This window comes from Equus przewalskii, chromosome 7 (genome assembly GCF_037783145.1).
Source record: "Equus przewalskii isolate Varuska chromosome 7, EquPr2, whole genome shotgun sequence".
Classification (NCBI taxonomy): Eukaryota; Metazoa; Chordata; class Mammalia; order Perissodactyla; family Equidae; genus Equus; species Equus przewalskii.
In genome coordinates this window covers 53885925-53896887 of record NC_091837.1, presented here as the reverse complement: position 1 = coordinate 53896887, position 10963 = coordinate 53885925, and the positions used below count along the sequence as shown (strand labels likewise).

Sequence of the window (10963 nt, the reverse complement as noted above, 5' to 3'; positions counted from 1 at the left end):
ATATGTAGTCCAAAAGTAAACCACTAAATGTACTTTGAAGAACTTAGTGTTCATTTGGCAATTAAATGTCTCACCTAATACAAAACTTAATTTAGCTAACCAAGGTAGGTTGCTTTTTCCTTTCTCAGAGAAGTAAAATAAAGCCTGTATTATTCCCACATATTCACTGCACTATTCTGGGGTGTCTTTGGCTATATATGACTCGCTGAACAGAGAGGGCCATCTTTCACTACTGAAAAGAAGACTTGTTTAAACAAAACATTGTTAATCCTATTTAGTTGAAACAGGAGGCCACCTGGATGACTCTTCTGCTATTTTTTACAATACATTCATGCCCATGAGTCATATGTAGGTGTTACAGCATGGGAGCATGGGATCATTATACAATCAAAAATGTAAAAAATAAAAACAAAAACAACCAAAATGAAGTGGGAAATAATTTCACAATGATCACAAAGGGATATAATATTTTAAGCAATGCATTGTTATTTATTATGGACTATACTGCAAGAGTATTTTAAATCTCACAAGCTCTACACAGCACAGTATTAGTGTAGTAGTAGATGGATGTTTCTAGGAATTGTCAAATGCTTTTTGTAATGTTAGGCAAATGAGTTAACTCTTGGAGGTAGTTTTGTCTCACAATCAAACTGTAGATTTTGGTAAAGAGACTTGAGTTAGAATATCTTTTCCATACCTCTTTGTTATCATTACTTTTTCTACATCTTCAAGTTTCACTTTGGCCAGAAAGGAGATATTGTAACATTTGTTTGTCTTGTTCCAGGAAATTCTTAGAAAGAGGATTCTTCATGCATATAAAATGATCAAAAATTCTTCACATGTGGTAACTGGTCAAGTAGACCAATAGGTAGATCCTATTGTAAACAAAGCAAAGAAACTGCTAAGATGCAGCAGAGTTAGAAGGAAGCTGGCCATTCACTGTTGACCTGACTAAGTATTTGACATATAAGATACCTTTATTTCTATTCTTCAAGTGCAACACTATCTGCCTGGTGAGATTATTGTGATCACTAATCATAAATTAAAAAGTTATCACAATAAAGCAATAATCAAAGAAGCAATAGAAGAAAACAATTTACAGACTTTTTTAAAAAATTGGGGTATAATTGGCATAGCATTATCATTAGTTTCAGATATATAATGTAGTGATTTGATATTTGTATATATTGCAAAATGATCACCACAATAAATCCAGGTAACAACCATCACCATACATAGTTACAAATTTTTTTCCTTGTGATGAGAACTTTCAAGATCTACTCTCCTAGCTACTTTCAAATATGCAATATGGTGTTATTAACTATAGTCACCATACTGTACATTACATTCCCATGACTTATTCATTTTATAACTGGAAGTTTGTACCTTTTGACCCCATTCATCCATTTCACCCACCCCCTACCCCCTGCCTCAGGCAACCACCAATCTGTTCTCTATGTTATATCCATGAGCTTAGTTTTTGGTGGGCTTTTAAATTTTTTTTTTTTTAGATTCCACATATAAGTTAGATCATATGGTATTTATCTTTCTCTGTCTGACTTTTCACTTAGCATAATACCCTCAAGTTCCGTCCATAGTGTCACAACTGGTGAGATTTTATCATTTTTTATGGCTGAATAATGTTCCATCATGTGTGTGTGTGTGTCTGTATATATATATGTATGTATACAATATATATATACACACATGTATGTATTGTATACATACATATGTGTATTGTATGTGTGTATATATATATATACACACACACACACACACACACACACAGACTCTACATTTTCTTTATCCATTTATCCATCAATGGACATTTAGGTTGTTTTCCACGTCTTGGCTATTGTAAATAATGCTGCAATGAACATAGAGGTGCATATATCTTTCTGAATTAATATTTTTACTTTCTTTTGATAAATTCCCAGAACTAAAATTGCCAGATCATATTGAAGTTCTAATTTTAATTTTTTTGATGAGCCTACATACTGTTTTCCATAGTGGCTGCACCAATTTACATCTTCACCAACAGTGCACAAGGTTTCCTTTTCCTCCCTCCACGTCTTCATCAACATTTGTTATTTTTTGTTATAGATATTTTAGAATGTCATACAGTGTCACTCAAAATTAATGATGGAAAAAAACACCTGGCCATATACTAGTAAAATATTACTAATTATCTGGTATATATTATCTTTTAAAGTTTTTAAAGGATATTAATTAAATGCTGTGTATATTCACTGTGTTATGTCTCACTCCCAGTAATAGAATTAAATAAATATATATATAATTTATGTGACACGATAAATCAGTAGGAAAAAGAAGGATTTATTTATTTAATCAACAAAAATGTATTGCATGTATAATGGATGCCAGGAACTAGGACCAATACAATTCTTGCCCTCACATTAGGTTTTGTTAGCTAGAAGAAACACTGTGCAGGGGGAAAATTAAGTAATAGCTTGGAACAATTTTTTTATAACTAGTTTAGGAAAACACCAGACTGTGGGTGGAGTGAATTAGGAAAGAAAGTGGGGGAAACAAAAGCATTCTAAAGATTTCTTTTGTGGTGTTAGAGATGAATGGATAAATTATTGAGGGGAGTATAAGAATTATCTAATTTAAATTAACAGTAGAGAAATATTTATTTATTTAAACATAGAAAGGTAACCATAGAGGATAACAGAAAAGTACCATAGACTTTCCAGTTAAAAAGCAGGAAAAGAAAAAGAATGAACATTCTCTACTTCTGGAGCTTAAGAGGGGCATGCCTGCATGAAATTAGAGACTGCCTACTTGTGGTCACGTGACTAAGTTATTGCCAGTAGATTGTGAGTGGAAGTAATATGTTAAATTTCGTCTATAATTTAAAGAAAAATTGCCTACCTTGATTTTCCTATTCTTGTAAACTGAATACAAACATGTTCACATGGCAGCTTTGGCCATAAAGTTAAGAATAAAGCCTGAGATGTGACAAAACAAAATGGAAGGAACCTGGATACCTGGGTAGCTATGTGGAGCAGAGTCACCCTGGAAACCTGAATTGCTCATCTGGGGACCGTTATGTATGAGAGAAATAAGTGTTTATTGTAGTAAAGCCACTGTATTTTGAGATCTCTTTGTTGCTATAGCTTGGTCTTGGTCATAACATTAGAGAAATTAGTACTGGAAGTGGGGTGCAGCCATCACAAAAACAGAAAAGATCTGACTTTGGCTTAAAGATTGGGTAATATACAGCAAGGACAAAAATATAGTAGACTGGGAAGATGATTGCTCTTATTCATATGTTGTAAACACTTGGTAAAAACATTACATGTGATGATTTGCGAGACAAATTTCCCATTGAGCTTGTACTTCAAGGTGAAATAATTGAAAATTTCCAAAAGACAAAGTGAGAATGATGGTTACAGCATAGAAGTCAGAAAACAGATATGCTTAGGACTAAAAGAACAAAAACAAAAAACTGGGGGTGTGGTACTGGAACGTGCGATAGACTATAAGCAAATAAACCTGCAGATGACTATGTTTTTAAAGAATCATGTTACTAAATTAGCCATCAACGTACCCTGCAAAAGCAAAATTGTGAGGCCTGAAGCAGTCCTCAAGGAATGCATACTCTCCAACATCCACTTAAGAGTTCATCTGGTATATTAGAGCTATGAAACAGCTCACAGCAGGCAACACCGGAGGCCAGTGAGGACCGTGGACAAAGGAGTCCCTCTCAGAGAGCAGAGTCAGGGACAGCCAGATGGACCAACCAAGGATTTACTCCACTGTCAGCACAGACAGATGAACAACTCTTGCCCAGCAGAGTGAAAATTGCTCTAGATCATGCTCTCCAGTATGTTTCTCATACTTTCCTGTTCCAAATTGGCGATTCCATTGCAGTTGCCCTGTTCCTGCTCCACTACTGTTTATTTAGGGAATGCAGGTGTGGGAGGGAGACAACATATTGACTCGATGAAGAGGACTGTACTTCAACCAGAGATCCTGAACTTTGAGCTGGGTGAAATAACTGAATTGGACTTTGGATTATTTCCCTCGGAAAGGGGATAAGTATGTTCTGTTTGGGGAAAGAAATTTACATCTAAATAGTTGAGTGGCTAGAGCCAAGTATTGTGTCAGAGACTGCTAACTGTCCACCAGATTCCATTCTCCTTTCTTCTGTAGCAATACAGTGGCAGCTGAGCATATGGCTTCCCTGGTCAAGACTACATTTCCCAGAGTCCTTACAGATGTAATGTAATGTAATGTGACTGCATTCTTGCCAGTGCCTTGTGTAAAATGGCTAGGGACAATTCCTGCCCCACTTGTTTAAAGATAAGTAATTGCTCTGATTTCCTGTCTCTTTTTCCTGCTCCTTTGAGTTGGAATATAGATGTGCCCATGAGCCAGTTTCAACCATGTAGGAGCAGAGAGTGCACTAGAGAGCTGCAGAAAAACAAGAGGGAAGAAGCCCAGTTTTCTCAAAAACCATATAGAGCAGAGATGCTCCGATGAACTAGGACCACTCTTCACAGGACTCTTAGGTGATACAGAGAGAAATTTCTGTCTTTAAGCTACTGTATTTTTCAGGTCTCTTTAGTAGCTTAGCCTTTACCCTAACTAACATAAATGAATATTCAAGGAGAAGTAGCAAAAGTAAAAAGACAAAAAGGAAACAACAGAAAATATAATAAGTAATAACATCACATTGGCTGAGCAAATAAGATCAAGTATATCAGTTATTTCACTAAATGTGAAAGTACTGGATTCAACCAGCAAAAAAGCAGAAATAATCGCGTATTAATTAAACAACAAAATCTAATTGTTTTTTGCTCAAAAGAAATGTGCATTAAAAAGGTGACAAAGAAAGGTAGACACATAAAGAATAACTAAAAATACACCAGGCAAATACAAACCAAGAGGCGGAATGGCAATATTAGTAATAAGCAAAGGAGAATTCAAAATTCAAAGCATTAAATATGATGGAAAAAGATACAACCCGTGAAAAATTTATGAATACATATATAACAAATAACAAAGAGGCTAAAATCTGCAGACTTTAGGAGACTATGATAAAATCAGAACTATGGCAGGAGTTTTACTAAATGAAATTTTCATATACTTCAGAACAAGTAAACAAAAAATAATGAAAGATAGAAGATCTGACTAGTTGAAAAACAAACATGTTTTAATAGTCCAGTAACTTACAAACCAAGAATGTGCATTCAATTCTCACATCCCTGGAACATTTAGAAAAACCAGTCATGCGCTTGGCTATGCGTAAAATGTTTAAAAAATTCTCACCCACATTATATAATCACAGTCCAATAACTACAAAGTAAAACAAACAAGATTAAAAACTCACAGAACTTAATTACTTCCCATTAAAAAAGTCTCTATAAAAATCCATCTGAATCTAAAGGAAAATCAAAATAGAATTTTAAGCTATTGGAAAAGGTACTTATCTATAAAACAAAATCAAAACGCAAATAGTAGACCTAACGAAATATTCGCAATGTGCATGAAGTATGAACAGAATTAATAAAGAGAGTTCATTCAATAAATTTTTAAAAAGGAAAAATAACTCAATATAATGGATAAATAAAATGAAGAGATGGTTCGTCAAAGAAGAAATGCAAATTACCAATAAATATTTGGAAAATATCTCAACCTCCATGCTAGTTAAGGAAACAAAAATTAAAGCAACAATGAGATGTCATTTTCATCTATCAGATGGGTAAAAATTTTAAAGAATAGTAACTTCGTGTCTTGCAACTAAAAAAAGGATGGATTTATGGAATACTACCTTCTCTTTGGAAAGTATCCTGGCAATATCTATTAAAATTTCTTAAATACACCATCCTTTGACACAGGAATCTAACTTCTTGAATGTGAATCTGTTAGGAAAGCCTGGGTTGTATTGAATATACAAACGAATTGCAGAAGCTTAAGGCAATAGAGGTTTATTTGTGCTAATAGCAGTACGGACCGACTATAAGAGATTGCTGATTGTAGTCGCTTCAGGACCAGGCTGAGAGAGGACCCATCTCCACAGGGGCTTCCACAATCACTCTGAAGGGGGGACAGGATGCGGCAATCCTGCATTGACCTTAAAACAGCTCTCAGAAGGGACATCCATCACCTCTGCTCACATTTCATAGGCTAAAGCATGCCATGTGGCTATACCTAACCTGAAAAGATCCAGGAAAGGCAATGCTTCTATGTGCCCAAGAGAAGAGAAGAGAACATTGATGGTGATACTATGAGAATCCATTTTATAGAAATAAAAGCACCAATATGTAAAGATATTAGTACAATTATATATCACCATATTATTATTATTATGTTTTTTTTGGTGAGGAGGATTCACCCTGAGCTAACATCATTGCCAAACTTCTGCTTTTTTTTTTTTGGCTTGAGGAAGATTAGCCCTGAGCTAAGCTCTGTGCCAATCTTCCTCCACTTTGTTTGTGGGATGCCTCCACAGCATGGCTGATGAGTGGAGTAGGTCCATGCCCGGGATCCAAACCCGCAAACCCTGGCCCCCAAAGCAGAGCATGTGGGACTTTAGCCACTTGGCCATGGGGCCAGCCCTTCGCAATATTATTTTCAATCACAAAAAGCTAGTAACAATCTGAATATCCATCAAAAAGAAATGCTTATACAGATATTAAGGAAGATTGTATTAAATATATTTGTGTTGGATGCTTGTGCACGATGTGTTATTATATGACAAAAAAGATGATGCAGATTATACACAGTATGAAGCTAATATTGTAAAAATGCACAACACTGACAAAAAGTTCTATGTATCTGTATATATGTTTATATGTGCATGGAGAAAGCAATGGAAGAATATATGCTACATAACCTTAATATGTATACATATGTGGAATATATATATATATATATATGTATATGTGTAAATATCAGAAAATACCAGCAGGGGCACCCATGGTGAATAGGTTTCTGCAGAGCTTCTAGATTAAGACAGACTGGCCATCCACTTCTGAAAAAATTGGCCATGAAAACCCTGTGAATAGCAGTGGAACACCGTCTAATATAGCACCAGAAGGTGACAAGATGGCGCAAAGAGACCAGGCAGGCTTCCACTTTGCTGTCCAAATGGTCGCAAGGAGTCAGAAATCACTTGACAGTACCAACAACAAAACTGTGTGTATATATGCATAAACTGGTGTGGTGCATCCATGAAGTATGTGTCAAATTTCAGGAGTGAGCATCACTTAGCTTTCTATTTATTCATTGTTAGATTTTTTTACAACTAGCATTTCATATTTTGTAATTTTAAAATTAGTAAATTTTACAATATACATTATAAATAGAACACTACTATTTTATATTATAAATAGAAATAGAAAAATACTCATTTACTTTAAAGAAATATGGTGACATTTAGGTGCATAATTCGTTCAACATGAGTCTAATATATGCAATTTATTCTTCTCTTTACATTTTTCAATTATCCATATATATTAAGTATCAGACATTAGAGATAGAATGGCAAATAAGATAGAGAAAAATTCCTACCCTGTTGAGCTTGTATTACATTAAGGAGATAGACAATAATAAAATCACAAATCAATATATAATGTAAACTTAAGTAGTAAAAAGTACTTTAAATAAAAATAGAGTAGGTTAATAGAGTGTGTTGGGAAGGCAATATTCTAAATAAGGTGGTCAAAAACATTCAAGAACATTTTCTCAGTAGAATTGACATTATAGATAAGCAGAAATAAAGTGAGGGAGTGATCCTGTAAAAACTGAGGGAATAGAGCACTCACTTTCCTCTAAGTAGAGGAAAGTGTGAGGGCAAAGACCCTGAGGTGGGAACAATGTGTGTCTGTGAACGATACATAAGATCAGAGTGACTGGAGTGGAACAGGTCAGAGAGGTAGGCATGGGCCAGACCAATCCGTGGTACAGAGCTTGGATTTTATTCTGCAAGAAATGACTGGGCTGAGTAATTATACGATTTAATTTACATATCTTAAAAGAGAGCTGACCATATTTGAGCAGGGAGAACATCTCAGACGATATTATAAGAGCCCAGGTAAGTGACAAAGGTGGCTTAGTTAAGGATAGTGGCAGTGAGGGAGGACAATAAGTTCATATTCTGGATATATCTTGAATTATGACCCCCATAAGACATGCTGGTGGATTAGATGTGGAGCAAAAGGAAGCGGAGTCAACTCAGGTGATTCCTAGTGTTTGGACCAAAAAATTGGATGGATGGAAAGATTGTGGGAGGAGCAGGTTTGGGATGTGGTAAGAAACCAAGAGTTTTGTTTTAGATATGTTCAGTTTTATCTACTAGATATCCAAGTAGAAATAACAAGTAGGTGGTTGCATATCTGGGCCTCATTAGCGTAAGGATGATATCTAAACCTGAGAGCCTGAATGAGACCACCAAATATATCTGTGTATAGATAATGAATAGGAGAGAGTCACACACTTAGTGTACACAAAATTGAGAGGCCAGGAGGAGAGAAAGACTAACTCTTGAAGTAACAGAAGAGGAAGTATTCTGGAAGTTCAGTGAGGAAAGTGTTTTCAGAATGAGACAGTGAGAGACTATATTAAATGCTTCTGTTCATCTGGGCTGTTGCTTGCCCTGTTGCTCTTTTATTATTTGTAAAGAGAAAAAAGAAAAAAGTATGACTCACACAGCCAAGTTCATATCGAAAATTCTTATAGGGTATTGTTGTTAGAAAAGAAAAAATAATACTATTTATAATCCCCACCTGCCTTATATGAAGGTTTGATGCTGTTAAATGAAGAGTCCTTTATTCTGCTGAGTACCTTGAATGGTTTGGTTATATATATTTGCATCTTAGTGTTGTGAAAGCTTGAACTGATCACATGATAGAAGGAACGTAGGCAGGACTTTCAGCTATACAGGATTGAGGAGACTGACAAATCCACTCCCTGAAAACAACTATAAAACTGACAAAAGTGTGAAAAAAAATCATTTCAGGTCTCTGGAAATCTACCAAATGTGAACAACAAAGTGAGAGACACAGATTCAGAGAAAAACTGCTAAACTTTGGGTAATACAGTGGGAGTCTGTGGCATTCTAGCCTGGGGCTGTCTACCTGCCCCATCCCAATTCAGATGACACAGTAGTTCTTCTGGAACTGGCTGGCTGTGAAAACCAGCACCTGCCCTGCTAGAGAGGGCTGACTTTACTTGGAGTGGAGGCTGGGAAAATCTCAACCAGCAGCAAAAGGGAAAACCCTGCAACAATCCTAGCCTGAAGTTGCAGTCCTGGCTGGAGCAAGTAGCACACCATAAGACTAGGAAGATATTTAGCAGGGAGATAGTAGTTGAGGGACTTGGGAATCATTCCACATATCCCTGACTGTCTGGGGGCCTGTGTGCATTTGTGGTGGTGACCTGAGAAGGGCCAACAGAAAGTAACAGTCAGACTGACTTGAAAACTGCCCAGACTTTGAATGTGCTCTTCAAACCAAACACAGATTCAAGAGCAGAGGGGAGAAGCCTTATGGGAACTAAGTGTTTGAGCACAACTTTTGTTCAATCATTAACTGACCATTAAGTTATGCATACCCAGGGGTCACTCCTAGAAAGCTCAGTTAAAAAATGCAAATATTAATTAAAAAGCTGAGCAGACACATCAGCAGCCTCACATCACAGGGGTGACAAATCCCTCAGATTAAATCGAGGTAGATTACTTAAGAAAAAACAACAAGAGCAAAAAACTTTGAGAAAAAAAGAAAATCATAATCCAGAGTTGCTAGAATATATTATCTAAAATGCCTAGTTTACTACAAAAATTTACAAAACATGCAAACAAAACAAAACAAGACAAAACAACCCCAAAACCCAGGAAAGTTTGAAGCATGCTCAGGTAAAAATCAGTCAGTAGAAATTGTCTCCTGAGTGGGCCCATAGGTTGGATTTAGCAAAAACTTCAAATTAGATGTTATGAATGTATTTGAAGAATTCAAGGGTGCTCACTTCGGCAGCACGTATACTACAATTGGAACAATACAGAGAAGATTAGCATGGTCCCTGCTCATGGATGACACATAAATTTGTGAAGCATTCCATATTTTTCTTTTATACAAATCTCATGGTAACCACTACACAAAAAATCAGAGCAGAACCACAATTCACAAAAAGAGAGAAAACTGAGACAACCTCCTCAGAAAACCACCAAAATGAAATGGCAGAAAGAAATACAAAGGAAGAGAAACAATAAAAATAGAACAACCAGAAAACAAGAGCTAAAATGGCAATATTAAGCCCTCATATGTCAATAATCACTCTAAATGTAAATGTATTGAATTCTCCAATCAAAAGACACAGAGTAGCTGGATGGATTAAAAAACAATACCCAACAATATGCTGCCTCCAGGAAACCATCTCAGCTCTAAAGACAAACATAGGCTTAGAGCGAAGGGATGGAAGAAAATACTCCAAGCTAACAGCAAACAAAAGAAAGCAAGTGTTGCCATACTTATATCAGACAAAGCAGACTTCAAGTTAAAAAAGACAATGAGAGACAAAGGGGGCAGTATATGATGATAAAAGGGACACATCACCAGAGGACATAACACTTATTAATATATATGCACCTAACACAGGGGCACCAAAGTACATAAATCAATTATTAACAAACCTAAAGGGAGAAGTTAACAGCAATACAATAATAGTAGGGGACCTCAACACCCCACTTACATCAATGGACAGATCATCCAGACAAAAAGTCAGCAAGGAAATAGTAGATTTAAATGAAACACTTGATCAGATGGACTTAATAGATATATAGAGATCATTCCATCCAAAAACAGCAGAATACCATTCTCCTCAAGTGCACATGGATCGTTCTCAAAGATAGACCATATGTTGGGGAACAAGGCAAGCCTCAGTATATTTAAGAAGATTGAAATCATCTCAACCATCTTTTCCAAACACAATGCTATGA

The 10963-nt window shown here is 35.9% G+C and overlaps 1 non-coding gene across 1 annotated transcript; it reads left to right on the top strand.

Moving 5' to 3' along the window:
* The first annotated feature begins 9985 nt into the window (after positions 1-9985).
* LOC139084957 (U6 spliceosomal RNA) lies at positions 9986-10092 on the top strand. Its single transcript, XR_011542897.1, has one exon. It is a non-coding gene; the product is annotated as a U6 spliceosomal RNA (small nuclear RNA).
* Positions 10093-10963: the final 871 nt, after the last annotated feature.